At 39.9% G+C, this 20,103-nt stretch overlaps 1 protein-coding gene across 12 annotated transcripts in view; it reads right to left on the minus strand.

Annotated features, from left to right (window-relative positions):
- KIF6 (kinesin family member 6) overlaps positions 1-20,103 on the minus strand; it is a 465,947-nt gene that overhangs the window by 161,699 nt on the left and 284,145 nt on the right. Inside the window, exon 1 of one of the 12 annotated variants that reach the window (XM_034660668.1) lies at positions 17,298-17,848. The exons of the other annotated variants lie outside the window; for them this stretch is intronic. The gene's annotated coding sequence lies outside the window, so the exon portion shown is untranslated. Of the gene's footprint in view, positions 1-17,297; positions 17,849-20,103 lie in introns of those variants that run through there. 12 annotated transcript variants of the gene reach the window in all.

Raw genomic sequence — 20,103 nt, forward strand, 5'->3', positions numbered from 1 at the left:
GCTGAGTGCATTTGCAACCCATTTATTTTTGCTTTCTCCTTTCTCATTGCCTGACCTTTCTTTCCATTATGTCTCTGTGGCCCACACCCAGCCATCTTATTGCCTTCTTGTCTAGTGATGAGATTGGGTACTCCATGTCTTAGGTTTTACTTAACTGTGGTCATTTTTAGGTCCTCTATTCCCAAAGCCACATGTGTTCGGCAAATGTGTACCTGTGATGGCTGCAAGCTATCTAGAGGCCCTCAGGTGTCCTGATCCTGAATATCTTCAGGAAAGAGTGAGAGTAGTAAACATCCTCTCCCAGCACATCTGGAGACCAGCTCAAGGCAGAAAAGGTATAAGTAATTCAAGTCATTGTATTTCTCCCAATGGAACTACTTTATCTCTAGGAAAACTAGGTTCTCCGAGAAGGTACCTTGGTCTTGATAGGGTTATTTCCTGAACGCCTAAACTGAGGGGATATACATATGCCTTTCCAAGGAATAAACAAACATGAAGAAACTCATAGAAAGTGGAGTAAATTGTAAATACATTGCCCTGTACTTATTCCACTTTTTCATGAAGTCATTGATATTGCTGACACACCAAGGAATTTCAACTGTATCAAAAAGCCAAAGAATCCCAGCACATATGGCACTTAGAATTTATGTATGACAGCACTGTATCCTAATACAAGCAAGAGTAACCCTCCCTGGACCCCACTTCTCTAATCCTCTACTAACTTAAGTCTTCTTACCCTTCACAAGCAGACTCCTGGAAGAGCTGTCAGTGTTCCCTGGCTCCATTTCTTCAACTATTCTTCACACCTCATTTCACTGCAGTCTGGTTTCTATATTCAGCACCTCATTGAAACTGCTCTTTTGAGGTCACCTACCACCTCCTCATTGCCACACCCAATAGTCTTTTTTTTTTAAATAGACTTTGTTTTTTTAGAGCATTTTTAGTTCCACAGCAAAACTGAACAGAAGGTATAGTATAGATATTTTTCAAATACCCCTGCCCCCACACATGCACAGTCTCCCGTATTATCAACATCCCCCACCAGATAGTACATTTGTTATAACTGATGAACCTATATGGACATCATGATTACCCCAAATCCATTAGTTTACCTTGGGGTTTGCTCCTGGTGTTATACATTCTACGGGTTTGGACAAATGTATAATGGCATGTATATACCATTATATTATCATACATATAGTAGTTTCATTATCCCCCAAATCATCTGTGTTCTCCTTATTTATACCTCTTTCCACCCAGCCTCTGGTAACCACTGATCTTTTACTGTCTCCAAACTTTTGCCTTTTCCAGAATATCATATAGTTAGAATTATACAGCATGGAATCTTTTCAGATTGGCTTCTTTCACTTAGTAATATGCATTTAAGGTCTCTCCATGTATTTTCATTGCTTGATAGTTCATTTCATTTTAGCACTACATAATATTCCACTGTATGGATGTGCCACAGTTTACTTATCCATTCACCTACTGAAGGACATCTTGGTTGCTTCCAAGTTTTGGCAAATCATAAATATAGCTGCTATAAACATCCATGCATAAGTTTTTGTGTGGACATAAGTTTTCAACTCTTTTGGGTAAATACCAAGGAGCACAATTGTTGGGTTGTATGATAAGACAATATTTAGTTTTGTAAGAAACTGCTGAACTGTCTTCCAAAGTGGCTGTACTATTTTGCATTCTCACCAGCAATGAATAAGAGTTCCTGTTGCTCCACATCATCCCCAGCATTTAGTGTTGTCAGTGTTCTGGATTTTGGTTATTCCAATAGGTATATAGTGACATTTCATTGTCTTAATTTGCATTCCCTGATGACATACAATGTGGGGCATCTTTCATATGCTCATTTGCCATTTGTATATCTTCTTTGTTGAGGTGTCTATTAAAGTCTTTGGTTCATTTTTTAAATTGGGTTTTTTGTTTTCTTATTGTTAAGTTTTAAGTGTTCTTTGTGTATTTTGGCTAACAGTCCTATATCAAATGGGTTTTTTACAAATATTTTCTCCCAGTTTGTGGCTTTTTAAAAAAATATTTTATTTATTTACTTTAGAGAGAGAGAGTGAGTGCAAGAAGGGGGAGGGGCAGCTGGAGAGGGAAAGAGAGAATCTTAAGCAGACCCCATGCTGAGCATGGAGCCAGAAGCTGGGCTCAATCCCATGACCCTGAGATCATGACCTGAGCTAATATCAAGAGTTGGCAGCTTAACTGACTGAGCCACCCAGGTGCCCCACCAGTTTGTGGCTTTTAAAAATTCTTTTGACAGTGTCTTTCTGAAAGCAGAAGTTTTTAATTTTAAAAGTTCAGTTTATTAATTCTTTCATAGACTATTCCTTTGATGTTGTATCTAAAAATCATCACCAAAATCTAGTCATCCAGATTTCCTCCATGTTACCTTCTAGGAGTTTATAGTTGTTTTTGTTTGTTTTTTATTATGTTCAGTTAGCTACTGTATAGTACATCATTAGTTTTTGATACAGTGTTCAATGATTCATTAATTGTATATACCACCCAGTGCTCATCACAACACATGTCCTCCTTAATACCCATCACCCTGTTACCCCATCCCCCCACCCTCTCCCCTCTGAAACCCTCAGATTGTTTCCCGGGGTCCATAGTCTCTCATGGTTCATCTCCCTCTCTGATTTCTTCCCCTTCAGTTTTCCCTCCCTTCCCCTATGGTCCTCTGTGCTAATGCTTATGTTCCACATATGAATGAAACTATATGATAATTGTCTTTCTCTGTGACTTATTTCACTTAGTATAATCCCCTCCAGTTCCATCCATGTCAATGCAAATGTGGGGTATTCATCCTTTCTGATGGCTGAGTAATATTCCATTGTATATATGTACCACATCTTCTTTATCCATTCATCTCCTGAAGGGCATCCTGGCTCCTTCCACAGTTTGTTTTACATTAAAAACTGTGATCCATCTTGAGTTATTTCAAACGAAAGGTGATGGTTCGTGTCTAGATTCACTTTTTCACATGTGTATGTCCAGTTGTCTTGATTTTGGATAGTGTCAGTCTTCCAACTTTGTTCTCCTTCAATATTATGTTGGCTATTTTGGGTCTTTTACCTCTCCATATAAACTTCAGAATTAGTTTATCCATATCCACAAAATACAATTTTGGGATTTTGATTGGGATTGCATTGAATCTATAGATCAAGTCTGGAATAACTGACAACTGGACAATATTGAGTATTCCTATCAATGAACATAGACTATCTCTCCATTTATTTAGTTCATTGTTTTCTTTCATTAGAATTTTATAGTTTTCTTCATATATACCTTGTGCATATTTTATTAGATATATAACTAAGTATTTCTCTTTTGTTTGGATGCTAATGTAAGTGGTATTGTGCTTTTAATGTCAAATTCCACTTGTTCAATGCTGATATATAGGAAAGTGATGAACTTTTGTATGTTAATTTTGTATCCTGCAACATTGCTACAATATATTATTAGTTTTAAGAGTAATTTTGTTGATACTTTTAAAATTTTCTAAGTAGACAATCATTTCACCTGTAAACAAAGAGAGTTTTATGTCTTCTTTCCCAATTTGCATACGTTTTAATTTCTTATCTTATTGCATTAGCTAGGACTTGCTGTACAATGTTGAAAAGCAGTGGTGAGAAGTGATATCCTTGCCTTGTACCTGATCTTAATGGGAAAGCATTCAGTTTCTCACCATTAAATATGATGTTAGCTAAAGCGGTTTTTTTTCTTCCAGGTATTCTTTATTAAGTTGACGTAGTTTCTCTCTATTCCTTGTTTGCTGAGAGTTTTTATCATGAATGGGTGTTGGATTTTGTAAAATGTTTTTCCTGCATCTGTTGATATGGTCATATAATTTTGGGGGGGCCTGTTGATGGATTACTTTAGTTGGTTTTTGAATGTTGAACCTCTCTTGCATACTCGGAAACAATCTCAGTTGGTTGTGGGGTATTATTCACTTTACACATTGTTGGATTCAATTTGCTAATATTTTGCTGACAATATTTTTGAAAAAAATTTCAGCTTTTTAAGGTATACTTACTATACAAAATACTGCACATATTAATGTATGTATTTTGATGAGTTTGGACATATGCACACACCTGTGATACCATTACAACAATTGAGGTAATAAACATACCCATCATTTTCGAAAGATTTCTTATGTCCTTTTGCTTTTGTGTGTGTGTATGTGGGAAGAACACTTAGCATGAAATCTACTCTCTAATGCTTTTAAGTGTACAACATTATGCTGTCAGCTATAGACACCATGTTGTATAGTAGATCTCTAGAAATTATTCATCTTATATAAATGTAACTTAAACCCATTGAACAACAATTCCCTATTTCTCCCTCCCCACAAGCCCTGGAAACCACCATTCTAGTCTCTGCTTCTAGTCTCTGAGTTTGGCTATTTTAATACTTCACATGAATAAAATTATGGAGTGTTTGTCCTTCTGTGATTGATTTATTTCACTTATTATAATGTCTTCCAAGTCTATCCATATTCTTGAAACTAGGATTTCTTTCGTTTATAGGCTGAATAATATTCCAGTGTGTGTGTGTGTGTGTATGCCACATTTTCTTTATTCATTTTCTGTTAATAGACATTTGATTTCTTTCCATATCTTGGTTATTATGATGCTAAAATATCTCTGAGATGCTCATTTAAATTCTTTTGGATTATACTCAGGAGTGACATTGATGAATGATACGATAACTCTATTTTTAATTTTTTTGAGAAACATCCATACTGTTTTCCATAGTGGCTGCACCATTTCACATTCCTGCCAACAGTGCACAAGGGTTCCAATTTTTCACATCCTTGCTAACATCTGTCAACTTTTGTTGTTTTCCTGATAATACCCATTTTAACAGATGTGAGGTGATATCTCATTGTGGTTTAGATTTGTGTTCCTATGATGATTAGTGATATTGAGCACATTTTTATATACTTGTTGGCCATTTGTATGTCTTCCTTAGAGAAATGCCTATCCAAGTCCTCTGCCCACTTTAAAATCAGGTTTTTACTTATTGCTATTGAGTTGCAGAAGCTCCTTATATATTGTGGAAATTAACCCCTCCCCCCAATCAAATACATAGTTTGCAAATATTTTTTTCCCATTCCACTGGTTGCTTTTCCATTCAGTTGATGTTTTGTTTACTGGGTAGATGTTTAATAAAAGGGAACACTTCCAAACTCATTTTCTGAGGCCAGCAGTACTCTGATATGAAAGTCAGTCAAAGACAGTACAAGAAAAGAAAATTACAGGCCAATATTTGTGGTGAACACAGATGCAAAAATCCTGAACAAAATTCTAGCAAATCAAATTCAATAGCACATTAAAATGACCATATATCATGAACAAGTAATATTTATTTGTGGGATGCAAGGACAGTTCAAAATGTGCAAATAAATGTGATACACCACATCAACACAATAAAGGATAAAAATCATATGATTACTTCAATAGAGAAGAAGCATTTAACAAAATTCATCATCCTTTTATGGTAAAAATGCTTAAGAGACTGTATTAAAGGAATGTACCTGGCCGGTGATGGGTATTAAGGAGGGCACATATTGCATGGTGCACTGGGTGTTATACGCAAATAATGAATCACAGAACATTACATCAAAAACTAGGGATGTACTGTATGGTGACTAACATAACAGAATAAAAAATTATTATATAAAAAAAGAATGTACCTCAGCATACTAAATGTCATATATGGCAAGCCCACAGTTAACATCATATTTAATGGTGAAAAACTGAAATCCTTTCCTCTAAGATCAGGAATTCAACATAGACTAGAAATCCTAGCCAGAGCAATTAGGCAATAAAGACAAATAAATAAAATCCAAATCAGAAAAAAAAGAAGTCAAATTTTCCCTGTTTGCAGGTCATATCAAGTAGAAAACCTTAAAGACTCCACAAAAAAATCTAGTATTGTAGGGTAGAAAATAAAACTATAGCAACTAATAACAAACCTACTAAAAAGGAAACTAAGAAAACAACCTTAGTTTCCATAGCATTAAAAAAAATAGAAATGAATTTCACCAAGGAGTTGAAATATTTTTACACCAAAAACTACATTGCATTGTTAAAAGAAAATGGGGGAAAAAAAACCAACCAGAAACAAATGGAAAGACATCCTTTGTTCATGGATTGGAAGTCTTAATATTGTTAAGATGTCCATGTTACCCAAGGCAATCTATAGATTCATTGCTATCCCTATAAAAAACAATGGCACTTTTTACAGAAAGAAAAAAATCCTAAAATTCCTATGGAACCACAAAAGACTCAGAATAGCCAAAGCAAACCTGACAAAGAGGAACACAGCTGGAGGCATTACACTTTCTGATTTAAAAATATATTACAAAAATATAATAATAAAAACAGTATGGAACTGGCATAAAAACAAAGATATAGACCGAAGGAACAAAATAGATCAGAAATAAACCCATGCATATACAGAAAACTGATCTTTGGGCATCAAGAACATACAATGGGGAAAGAACGAACAGTGTCTTTGCTAAACAGTGTCTTTGCTAAATGGTGTTGGGAACATCGAATAACAACATGCAAAAGAAAGAAACTGGATAATTATTATTATTAATAAATATTATTAATAAATATTAATTCAAAATGTATTAAAGATTAAGCACAAGATCTGAAACTATAAAACTCTTGGAAGAAAAGAGGAAAAATCTTCATGACCTTGGTCTTGGCAATGATTTTATGGATATGACACCAAAAGCACAGGCAACAAAAGAAAAAATAGACAAGTACTGAGGATTTTTGCATCTATGTTAATCAGAGATATTGTTCTGTAGTTTTCTTGTAATGCAAGAAACAGATGAAGCTGTTTTTGTTATTAGGGTAATTCTGATTCGTAGGATGAGTTAAGAAGTATTCCCTCCGACAAGGATGCCCACTCTTGCCATTATTGTTGTTGTTGTTGTTTTTTAATAATTTTTTATTATATTAGTCACCATACAGTACATCCCTAGTTCTTTTTTTTTTTTTTAAAGATTTTATTTATTTATTTGACACAGACAGCCAGCGAGAGAGGGAACACAAGCAGGGGGAGTGGGAGAGGAAGAAGCAGGCTAATAGCAGAGGAGCCTGATGTGGGGCTTGATCCCATAACGCCGGGATCACGCCCTGAGCCGAAGGCAGACGCTTAACCGCTGTGCCACCCAGGCGCCCCAATACATCCCTAGTTCTTGATGTAAAGTTCCATGATTCATTACTTGCATATAACACCCAGTGCAACATGCAATATGTGCCCTCCTTAATACCCATCACCAGCCTATCCCATTCCCCCAGCCCCCTCCCCTCTGAAGCCCTCAGTTTGTTTCCCAGAGTCCATAGTCTCTCATGGTTCATTCCCCCTTCTGTTTACTCCCCCTTTCTTCTTCCCTTTCTTCTCCTACTGATCTTTCTACTTCTTATGTTCTGTAAATGAGTGAAACCATATGATAATTGTCTTTCTCTGCTGGACTTATTTCGCTTAGAATTATCTCCTCTAGTCCTGTCCATGTTGCAGCAAATGTTGAGAAATCGTTCTTTCTGATGGCTGAGTAATATTCCATTGTATATATGGACCACATCTTCCTAATCCAGGGCATCTTGGCTCCTTCCATGATTTAGCTATTGTGGACAATGCTGCTATGAATATTGGGGTGCATATGGCCCTTCCCTTCACTACGTCTGTATCTTTGGGGTAAATACCCAGTAGTGCAATGGCTGGATCATAGGGTAGCTCAATTTTTAACTTTTTAAGGGACCTCCACAATGTTTTCCAAAGTGGCTGCACCAGCTTACATTCCCACCAACAATGTAGGAGGGATCCCCTTTCTCCACATCCTCTCCAACATTTGTTGTTTCCTGCCTTGTCAAATTTTGTCATTCTAACTGGCATAAGGTGGTATCTCAGTGTGGTTTTGATTTGAATTTCCCTGATGGCTAATGATTTTGAACATTTTTTCATGAGTCTGTTAGCCATTTGTATGTCTTCATTGGAAAAGCGTCTGTTCATATCTTCTGCCCATTTTTTGATTTGTTTATTTGTTTCTTGTGTATTGAGTTTGAGAAGTTCTTTGTACATCTTGGATACCAGTCTTTTATCTGTAGTGTCATTTGCAAATATCTTCTCCCATTCCGTGGGCTGCCTCTTAGTTTTTTTGACTGTTTCCTTGGCTGTGCAGAAGCTTTTTATCTTGATGAAGCCCCACGAGTTCATTTTATCTTTTGTTTCTCTTGCCTTTGGAGATGTGTCATGAAAAAGGTTGCTGTGGCCGGTGTCGTAGAGGTTACTGCCTGTACTCTCCTCCAGGATTTTGATGGATTCCTGTCTCACATTGAGGTCTTTCATCCATTTGGAGTTTATCTTCGTGTATGGTGTGAGAGAGTGGTCAAGTTTCATTCTTTTGCATGTAGCTGGCCAATTTCCCAGCACTCTTTATTGAAGACACTCTCTTTTTTCCACTGGATATTTTTTCCTGCTTTATCAAAGATTAGTTGCCCAAAGAGCCAAGGGTCCATTTCTGGGTTCTCTATTCTGTTCCATTGGTCTATGCATCTGTTTTTGTGCCAGTACCATGCTGTCTTTGTGATCACAGCTTTGTAGCACAACTTGAAATCTGGCATTGTGATGCCCCCAGCTTTGTTTTTCCTTTTCCACAATTCCTTGGCGATTCGGGGCCTTTTCTGGTTCCACACAAATTTAAGGACTATTTGTTCCAGTTCTTTGAAAAATGTCATTGGTATTTTGATCGGGATAGCACTGAAAGTGTAGATTGCTCTGGGTAGCATGGACATTTTAACTATGTTAATTTTTCTGATCCATGAGCATGGAATATTTTTTCATCTTTTTGTTTCTTTTTGACCTGCCATTTTAAGACACACACACCCCAAAAGTGACAACAGAAGGGAAAAGAACCAATAATGGGAAGGTTGCAAGTATCTTAATTTTCCAAGTATCCTTATTTTAAACAGCTAATCTCCATCAATAGATCCATTTAAAATACTGAGTCCCCACCCACATTATTTTCCTAGATCTCTGACAATATTCGTTAGTTAATTTTAATTATAGAGGGTCTGGAATCAGGATTCTAACCTGAATTTTAGACTTACCTTCTCTTTATTCTTTTCCTGCCCCCTTTCTGCCTCCCTGCTCTTTAGGTGGCTGTCACAGATGACCAATCCCCTGGCTTGATGTGATCTTATATTCTGGGCTGTGACTATGGAGGAAGCTCTCACTGTCTAAGGAGGAAGGGGGACCCTCGTAAGTAGGGCTTCATGCTTCTTTTGGGGTAGGCTTTCATTTAGGGACCATGGTTCAGTTCAAGCACAGCTATTAGATAAGTCACTTCAGGTAAGAGTATACCATGGAAGTTCTGCTCTGTTCTTGCTGACAGTTGCTCTTACCCTCCAACTGTCTAGCAGTGCTTCTCTTTGACTGGTGATAGCATAAAGCTAACAGTTGGCAAATGTGCTGCTGGAGAATGGAATTCCATACAGTTCATAAAACTAGCAAACAAACAATCAAATATGCTTTGCAGTGGCTCACAGTATTTTGACGTGAGAACACAGATAAACAACAAAGAAATAAAGAAACTCAGGCTTCAAACTATACCTAATGACAGTTTACTCTGTCACAAGATCTGAGTTCTGGGTGGATTCTGAAGAGAAATGAAGGTTGTAGGAGCCTGAGGAACTCACGTGGTGGGGCCTTATTTTGTCCTTCTGATTTGCTACTACTTCTATGGAAACCACTTAATCATACCAGCTCCAAAACACTCTTTAAATGAAACTTTAAAAGAAACTATGGAAAAGAGCTATGGGATTTATTCTTCCCTTTCTGGGGATGAACAAGGTATTTCATGTTCAGTTTCTTCACTTTTCAGCCTAAGGCAAGTAATTATTCACTCTTAGAATATGGCATGTAATCTCTGAACATACATACATGTTACTTTTATATCTGCCCTGTAAGCTTACCTTATGCTGCTGGAGGGATGAATCATATCTAATTGATATAGCTCCAACAGCATGACCATGTATTCAATGACTTATGTACTCATTCATGCAAACATTTCTTGGGTTTACAAATCCTGACTGAAAACCTGTTCTGTAGCGAGGCCTTTGGGGAGGCTCTATAGGGGTGTACAGAAATGATGAAGTCAGCCTCCTAGAAGGAAATCCACTGGGCCCATAAACATATGAAAAGATGCTCATCTTCACTCATAATAAGAGAAAAGCAAATTGGAGCTGCATGAAGACTTCACCAAAGAAAATTCCCCAAAGTGATAACCCACTGTGTTGGCAAGGCTGTTGGGAGAGCAGGCAATCCCAGATATCACTGGTGAGAATGCAAATTAGTATAACTCCCTGAAGAGGGCAACTTGCAAATCTCTATTAAAATTATAAATATATGTAGACTTTGATGTAATGAGTCTATTTATGGAAATTTATTCTGTGGGTATACACACACATACAAAATGGTGCAAGGGCAAGCTATTTTTTGCAGCACCATATACAATATCAAAAGAATGTTAGAAAACACATCCATCAATACAGGTCTCTTTCTCCATATAATGTAATACTATGCCTCTGACAAGAAGAATGATGTGGAAAAATCTTCAAGATCATTTTTAAGCAAGAAAAGCAAAATTCAAAGAGGAGTATATAGCTTATTATCTTTTGGGTAAAAAAGAAGAAAGATGAGAACATACATGAATATTTGCCTGAATTTGCATAAAGAAACTCTGGAAGCATACATAAGGAAGCCATGAAAGTGGTTTGGAGTGGTGGTGCTCTGGGGCAGGGGGTGGGGACATGCCAGGTGGGAATGAGACCAATTGGAACAAAGGTGGTAACAAACCCCTTCACTGTACACCTCTTTATATTGTTTGGATTTCAGATCCACGTGTATGTATTACCTCTTCAAAAAATAAAACAAGTATGTTTTTTAAAATTTTTTAGGGAACACACACACATGTTCTAAGAATATGTACAATACACACTGTTGCCTTATTTTCTAATTAAACTTTAAACTCCTTGAGGGATGAATCACCTAAGAGCCTTTTTAGCTAATATCTCAGATAGTTTCTCCCTCTCCAATTTCTATTATAAACCCTTGCCAGATTAATCTTCCCAAGAACCCTTTAGACAGATCGCCAGAAATGTTTCCTTATGGTCTCTGCATCAAATTCAGACATCTCTGTTTGACTTTTAGGGCTCTCCACAAACCCACCCACCCAAATGATGCAACCTAACATGCACTGTTAAGACCCCCAACAACCAGAACCTTGTGCTCCCATCAGGCTGAGTTTGCCATTGTTCTTCAATGTTTCCATTCCTGTGCCTTTGCTTGGGCTACTTCTGTCTGAAGTGCCTTCCACCCTGCCCTCTGTCTATCCTCAGTCCCAGTGTCTTCCAAGCCTCCTCCCTTCCCAAAAGACTGCTTTGAACCCATATTGATCTATTCCTTATGTGACCTCCATGATGTTTACCATTAGTATTTCATGCTTAACTCTGATTCCATGGTGAGATTGTTAAGTCCTTAAAGTCAATGGGACCTACACAGGACCTACACACACACACACACACACACACACACACACACCGGGACCCTTGGCAGGCAGCAACGTCAACCACACACATTTCCAGGTTTCTGGGTCCTATCAAGAAGAGGCTGTCCGTGTCACAGCTGTAAGGACTGGCTTGACCCCAACCCAAACCCGCTTGCTGCTTCAGATGGCAGCTTAGAGACCCCGGGCCAAATTCTCCAGGTGTCTGTTAATTGTCACTTGCATAACAGGCACGCTACCTTGAGACCAAACTGAAATCCAGATATTACTGGTTGTATCTGCTGAACATGGGAGGGTGGTCCCATGAAGAGCTTGTTTGCTTGTCAGTCCCCATACCACTACCAAAAGATGAGGGAAAAGGAAGGAGGGCGTTTGAGGTAAGAGAGAAGAGGGTACAGTGTTTGTTCCCAGTCCCTTTGAGCCCATGTCTGAGCACTACGGAGTGAGAAACAGCAGGTCAGAACTGAAGGGTCCACTTCATTGGGAATGCCAGGAACCACAACATACAATTCCGAGTCCATGAGCGAGCCATGTATTTATGTCAGTGTGGTTCTGGGACAGTGAGAAGTGGAGAGAAGGTAAGGCAGCTCTGACTGTTTTTTTTTTTTTTTTTTTGAGTTTTACAGCTTTGTGGAGCGCTAGAAGTGAGAGCCTGAGCAGGGTAACCCTGGCAAGGGCAGAACAAGTGACTTCTCAAGCCTTGGATGGCCGGGAGGGGACCACTATGGAATCACAAGAAATAGCAGTTGTTGAGCGAAGTAAGATACCCCAGGGGCTATCAGAAACTCCTGGGTGGTGAGAGGATTCTGGATGGAAGTGGGTAATGGCAAAAGCAAAAAAGATCTGAATTAGTTCTGTTGGTGTGACATCATCCACACCTCCAGGTAGATGACGCCTTGAGAACTTCAACTTATACTGATATTTGTCAACTCCCGCGGGGTGGGGACCATGATCTCACTGACAATGAACTCAGTCTGAGTGACAGAATTTTAGAGCTAGTGTTAGGAATGGCCAATAGGTTTCATTCTGAGTGCTGACTGCCTCCCAACAACTGATAGTGGCTCCTTGGAGTCTGCTGAGAAGGATTTTGAAGCCCAGTCTGGCTCGCTGGGAGACAGTACCATAATTCACCAGAGATGTCAGCCATGGGCTCAGAGTGGGAGGCTGCTTTTTCTATGGATTTGTTATTCTTTGATCCTATCTATATTACAGACAGGGAAACTGAGCCCTAGAGAAGGGAAGTGGCTTGCTCAACTTCTTATCAAGCTAGAAACAGAACCCAGGTCCCTTCTTTCTCTGTATTAGCTTCTCCATTACCTTGTAAGGTTTTCTTTTTGTTGTTTTGCTTTAGTCCTTTCTTTCTTCCCTCCTACTCTCTCTCCCTCCTTCCTTTCTCCCCCTCTTTTCTCCCTCCCTCCATCCCTCTCTTCCTTCCTTTTTCCTTTCGATAAATGGAAAAGTAAGGATAACCAAGTAACAAATTACCCAAAACTTTGATTTTAGTTAACAGTTTTATTCTTCCATTCCTTCCCTCTGTCACTCTACAAAGAAATTATCAGTGTTTCATAAAATAGTCAACAGATTTGAGATATTTTTCTCCTTTCTCTCTGACTCCCCTTTGTGGGGAGAAACTAGATGGAACCAAAGAGGAAAAATACAGGCAGTCTGAAGGAGAAGGAAGTAGGAAGATATTTGGCTATTCTACCAACTGAGTGAATAATCTAGAGTTGATGGTGCCCACAAAGCCTTTCTTGTGTGCACCGAGATCCTTTCCCTCCAAAACTGCTGTTTTCCTGAAGCCCCTTCCTCCAGCTCTGCCACGTACAACCCCCACCCCATTCCACATCTGATTTCTGCAGTTGAGTTTACGAGGAAACAGTGACTTTTTTAAGATTTCCCACCTGCCACATCACATTATGAGTTATCACACTGGGGTGTACCTTTGGCCAACATGCCAAGTTTTCTCTGCTAGCATTTTAAAAGGCAGTCTTTCACTCATGATACCAATTGGAAATCCACTGACATAGAGCAGGTTTTAAACTCGTGCATTTCAAGCATCTGAAAGAGATCTAAGGTTTGACCCCAATATTAAGGGCACGGGCACTTAAATGTTTCACTGCTCTTCCAAGCCTTTATCCAGGACTCAGAGGAAAAACTCGAGCACTGGTGCTGTAAGATCCAGGATATTATCCCTAAGAGAAAAAGAAAAAGGAAAAAAGCCTACAAGCATTTCAGGATCAATAAATGAAATGAGACAGGCTCTGATGGAAGACAAGGTATTTAAAAGTGACATTTCTTAGAGACTAGCTGCTCTGTCCATTCCAAAAACATTTATTGAATTCTGACCGAGGGCCAGGAACCAGGATAAAAACATGAATCAGTCATACTCCATGCTCTTCAATTCACTGTGTGGTGGAGGCCCACACGCATGTCAACAGGCAATTTCAGGACAGTGTGACAAATGATGATGAAGATGAGGGCGTGGAGCAATGGGGACGCTTTCAAGAGGGACTCAAAAGGACCTCCTGCTGCTAACATTTATTTTGTGCTCATTATACTCCACTCTACAGGTGCACCTGTGCATTTCTACTTTATCTCTCTACTATGTTGTAGGGACCACACCTTCAACTTATTCATTTTGTTTACAGGGTCTGCTCTACAGCAGATGCATAATAATTATTTAATTAGATCCACAATTATTTATTGAGCAGCTGGTACCTGGTGTAAGACAAGAAGTTGAGGAGGCTTACTATGATGAACACGCCCATTCCCCCCTGCAGTGAAAATGGAAGACACAGTGTGATAAAGGACCATAAAAGCAACAGAAACCAAAGTTCTGTGGGAATGCAGGGCCAGGGGCCATCTGTCTGCTGGGAGGAACAGGAAGGTCTGAGGTCTGGGAAAGAGCAAGGAGCAGTATGGACAAGAACCACTGGAAAGAAAATGGTGGGAGATGGAGTGGCAGAAGCTGGAAGTGCAGACAGGCCAGTGACATGTGGAAGACCTTGAACTTTATTTTCCAGGCAACAAAAAGTCTATGGTTGATGGATTGATGGAAGTGATAAATTTTAGGAGTTGCAGATGCGGGCAAACCTGGCAGTATTACTGGAGTTAAGCAATTACTGAGAGACATCTAGACTGTGAACCTTGGTGGGATTGTTCCATGCCTTAAGCAACATCCCCTATGCTATGGACTGGGCCTTTTTATATAAAGGTGACACCATTCCCTCATTCACAGACCAGGCCACAGGGCAGTCAAGCGGCTCAGGTGGTAAGCCTGCCATTGTAACTGCCATCATTTCCATCCCTCCTCAGTCTGGTGTCTGCCTCCCCCAGGGAAGCCCCTCTTACCAAGTTCCCACCACATATCCCCTGGGCCCCTTTCTCTGGCCTCTTCTCTCCACTCCGATCACGCCCTTTATTAGCTTCCCTCTTCCCAGCAATTCACTGTCACCCCTCACCTGCAGGGTTTTACCCTTGGCCTGAAGTTTCCTCCATTTTGCAGATGAGGAAATGAAACCTTTGTGATGTTAAACAACTTGTCCACTGTCACACTACCAGGAAGTATAGATAGTAGAAAGGGACCTGCTGTGGTGCCCCCAGGGCTGGGGCACTGGGTCATTTTATAGCAGTGACATTAATACAGTCTCCACAGAATGGGTGAGATTAACCACCTGCAGAGTTACTTCATAGATAGGACGTCCCAAGAAATTAAGGATGAAAAGAAAGCTCTGGAAACTTAAGGTATAATGAAATGTGAAAATGCTCACAGGTCTCCTGATCAAAGAGATCATCCCTGATACTTTATCTAAAACCACTGCCCGTACCTTCCTCAACTCTCAGGGCTCTTACTGTGCTTGATTTTCTTCAGAGCACCAATGACATCTTTGTTTACTTGCTCACTAACTGTCACCCTTAGTTGAATATGAGTCCCCTGAAGGTTGGAACCTTGTATATTAACCAGACTCGAATCTCTGGCACTCAGAACAGGGCTTGGCACACAGTAAGCAATGGATTAATACAACCTATAGTTTTGGGATTCTCAAGGAAGAACTTGGAAAGGCACCACCACACTCCCACCTCTCAGTGGGAGATTCTGATCTCATCCAGCCCATTGATCATCAGCATGCAGAGAGCAACTGTCATGAAAGCAGTGTGTTGGCCTCTCAGGTATGCTGGACCATAACAAAGGGGCAAGCCACTGATGTCTAGCCTGAACAAGGGTACGACACGTTTTTAGAAAGAATGCCCCAACACAAGAATGGTAAAAGAAAGAAAATAAAAAAACAAAAACAAAAACAGTAACAGAAAAAAAAAAAAACAACTTATCTCACTTTTCTCCTTTCACCCTGCCCCACCAGCCCAATGAACAACTGCTATTCACACTTCGGGACTCAACAGAAATGCCCTTTCTCCTGGAAGCCCCCCTGACTCTCTGGGGCTGGGTTAGGTCTCCTTCCTGTCTCTCTCTCTCTCTCTCTTTTTTAAGATTTTATTTATTTATTTGACGGAGAGACAGGCAGTGAGAGAGGGAACACAGGCAGGGGGAGTGGGAGAGGAAGAAGCAGGCTCCCAGCAAAGGAGCCTGATGTGGGGCTCGATCCCAGGACTCTGGGATCACGCCCTGAGCCAAAGGCAGACGCTTAACGACTAAGCCACCCAGGCGCCCCCTTCCTGTGTCTCTTAAGCTGACTACTACCCTTGCTATTTACTAAGTGGTAGACTCCAAGAGCTTAGGGACTACATCCCGTCCCTATATCTTATATTAATATCTTACTTACCTATGACTCCCTAAAACTGAACATAGTGCTTGGCACTGCTTGGCATTTTGTAAATAACTGTTGAATAAGCAAATACCTGTTCAGCCATGTACATAGTCCTACTAGTGAGAGATTGTTCCAACTGGCTATTCCCTAACCAAACACTAGAATTCTGTCTTCATAAACAATTGTGAATTCTTAACAGTTGACATTTTGATTTATAGCTCTATGTTTACATGAATCAGTCCCCATTAATTTCATAAACTCTAACATCTTGATTGCAGCCATCTGATGTCTGACTCTGATAGTCTTACCTTGTTCCCTGACATCAATTTTAAGTGCCAGGCCAATATCTGAAATCTGAAGTTCTTGACCTTTAATTATTTGGATTTATTTTGCAGGATTTTTTTTTTTTTTCGGTTTGTTTTTGAGGCTTAGTTTTCTTTTTCCCCTAAGGATGGCTATTAACAATTTTCCAAATTGTTTTTGTTCAAAATCACATGAACTGCTGTTCACTGAATACATCCGATAGTTTAAAAATCAGGGGTAGTCATAGCAATGGACTTGAGAGAAATCTCAGCTGGAACCAAGGTCTGCATGGACCTATGTAATTACTGTTATCATTAAAAATAACCTTCAATTATTTCTTACTTGTTGCCAGGATAGAAAATGAACGATACTAGCACCTGAGCAAATATCTCCAACAGGAAAAGTGAACAACAGAGAGGGATGATAACCATCACAAGGGCAGTAGTATTTCAGTGCCTTCAAGTGGCCACACTGTTCCATGATGGAGCATTTCCCCCAGTGGCTGGCTTAATATAACCAAGAAAAAGCTGCCAGGAAGAGTCATCTGAGAAGGGGAAGGAAGGATAAAGGTCTTACAAATGAGCAAACCAAACCTTACAAAACTACTTAATACAAACCTAGAGGCACTACGACTTTATATCGTTATCAGTCATTTCCAAAGGAAAAATGAAGGTCTTCTTTAGAGCAGGGCACAGGGTCCAGGGAACAACGCAGAAAGCAGAAGGCGGAAAATAAATTCAGAAATGAACTACTGGTGGTATAGGTGACCCGTGACAGTTTTGTTCTTTTTATCCTCTGGCCAAATTTCACTCTTGGATATGTATGTAACAGTTCTTACTAAATTAAATGGAAGTTAAATGTGCATGCTCAAAGGGCAAATTTGGCCTGAAGTATCTTTCCAAAGATATTAATAAAACAGGAGAAGCGGATGTGATTGTTGGGCCATCGGTTCTTGTTTCAGATGAGAAATGCCGGATAGACAGGAAGCATGGTGTCGCGTTCTCCTAGGTCTGGTGTCTGTGACCGATAACTTGCCTGACTTTGTGTGTGCAGCAAGTGTCTTAGCTGTGCAAAGTTTTGGGTTTGTGATCTCTAACATAAAATCGTTGCTTGAGAGGATAAATAAGGTACCTTAGCCCTAATATTCTGTGATTTTATGAGATTTAAAATTATATATAAAAGTGTTCTACTAGCAATTAAAGGCAATGATGAAAGTTACAAAGAGGAGGGAGAAAGGAAGTTAAAACAATACTTTATCTGAGAAGATTCTGACAACACTCAGGAAAAAACCATACTGAATAGTAACAGTAATAATGACATGAATAATAATAACAATAATTTATTTAACAGCTACCTGGCTGTGTGCTTGACATGAGTAATAATAACAATAATTTCTTTAACAGCTACCTGGCTGTGTGCTAGGCACTTTGCATTTACCATCCCTAATCCTCACTGCAGTCTGCACCCTAGGTGTGGTGAATTGTATTTTCCAAAGATGGCCACAATGCTATCTTCCATCCCATGTGGAATTTTGTCCCTTCATCATTAAGAGGTAGAGTCTAATTTCCTTGTTTTTGAATCTGAATGGACTTATGACTCATTTATAACCAACAGGATGAGCAGAGGTAATTCTAGATGGCTCCTGGGTCTAGATCATACAAGGTAATTCAGCTTCTGACCTGTTAGTTGGAATTCTCACTCATGAAGACTCAAGTTGCTAAACAAGCAATCTGGCTGCTTATATGCTGGGGGCAGCCATGTTGTGAGAAAGCACATCTGGAGACCACATGGAGAGGTCCTGAGACAATGTGAAGAGAGGCTTAGACAGCTCCCAACTTCTCCAGCATCCTTTTCCCCCATTGTTCCAGCTCTAGCTACCATCTGACTGCAACCACGTGAGAACCCCTAAACCGGAACTACCTAGTCAAGCCCTTACCAAAGTCCTGATTCAGAGGAACCATGAGAGATAATAAAATTATTGTTGGTTTAAGCCACTAAGCTTGGAGTGGCAGCAAAAGCCAGCAATAGCTAACCAGTAGATTCTGGTAGCATTGCTACCTGAAGTGGAGGCATTGCGGTAAACAAAAACCTGTAACACGTGGCATTGGCTTTGGGTCTAGACAGCAGTAGAAAGCCAGATGGGACTTGAAAAGTCTGTTAGCGAAAGCCTAAAGAGTTTTAAAGAGAGTGATAGCAGAAGCCTTGAGGAGGCTATTGAAGAGGGCTTCCTGAAAAGTGAGAGAGATTACTTGAGCTGGAGGAAAAGAGACTCACATAGTGTGGAAAGTTTCACAAAACTGTCACCAGCATAATGTGGTAAGTAGAGATTGTACCTAATGAATTCAATGACTTAGCCAGGGAGATTTCCAGGGAAGAGTGATAAGAGTGCTGCCTGGTTTCTTCTAGCTGCGTATATTTTTTAAAAAAGATTTTTATTTATTTATGAGAGAGACAGAGAGAGAGCACACATGAACAAACAGGGGGAGGGGCAGAGGGAGAGAGAAAAGCCGGGGAGTCTGACAGAGGGCTGGATTCCAGGACCCTGGGATCATGACCTGAGTTGAACGCTTAACTGACTGAGCAACCCAGGCACCCCTGGCTGCCTATATTAAAATGGAAGAGTAGAAAAATGAAATAAAGAACAAGGTCCAGAAGAATCTTTTCAGCCAGCAAAAGGTTCTTAAGGAATGCTTCCTGGAAAAGATGGCATCCAGAGAGGGATAGGAAGATCCTTTGTTAAGACCTCATAAAGATTAGGGTGTCTGGGTGGCTTAGTCGTTTAGCACCTCACTCTTGGTTTTGGCTCAGGTCATGATCTTAGGGTGATGAGATGGAGCCCCCAGTTGGGCTCTGCATTCAGTGGGGAGTCTGCTTCTCCTGTCACTACCCACACCTCATACCTCCCCTCTCACACACACACACTCTCTCCCAAATAAATAAATAAATCTTAAAAAAAAAAAAAGACCTCATAAAGATCTAGAGCAGTATCTCTTTGACCCTCTCAGGCAGACAAAAGTTCTCCTAAGGATTTTAAGGGCATGTCTCACAGATCCTTATAGTTAAGTAACAGGGCTTCTAATGTTTTTAGTGTATCATCTCATAGCAGCCTCATAGGGAGCCCAAAGTAGAGAAGGACTCATCTTCTTTTTTTTTTTATAATTTTTTTATTATATTATGTTAGGCACCATACAGTACATCCCTAGTTTTTGACGTAAAGTTCCATGATTCATTTTTTTAAAGATTTTATTTATTCATTTGACAGAGAGAGAGACAGCCAGTGAGAGAGGGAACACAAGCAGGGGGAGTGGGAGAGGGAGAGGCGGGCTTCCAGCGGAGGAGCCTGATGTGGGGCTCGATCCCAGAACTCCAGGATCATGCCCTGAGCCGAAGGCAGACGCTTAACGACTGAGCCACCCAGGCGCC

The sequence above is a fragment of the Ailuropoda melanoleuca genome, chromosome 5, assembly GCF_002007445.2.
Source record: "Ailuropoda melanoleuca isolate Jingjing chromosome 5, ASM200744v2, whole genome shotgun sequence".
Lineage (NCBI taxonomy): Eukaryota > Metazoa > Chordata > Mammalia > Carnivora > Ursidae > Ailuropoda > Ailuropoda melanoleuca.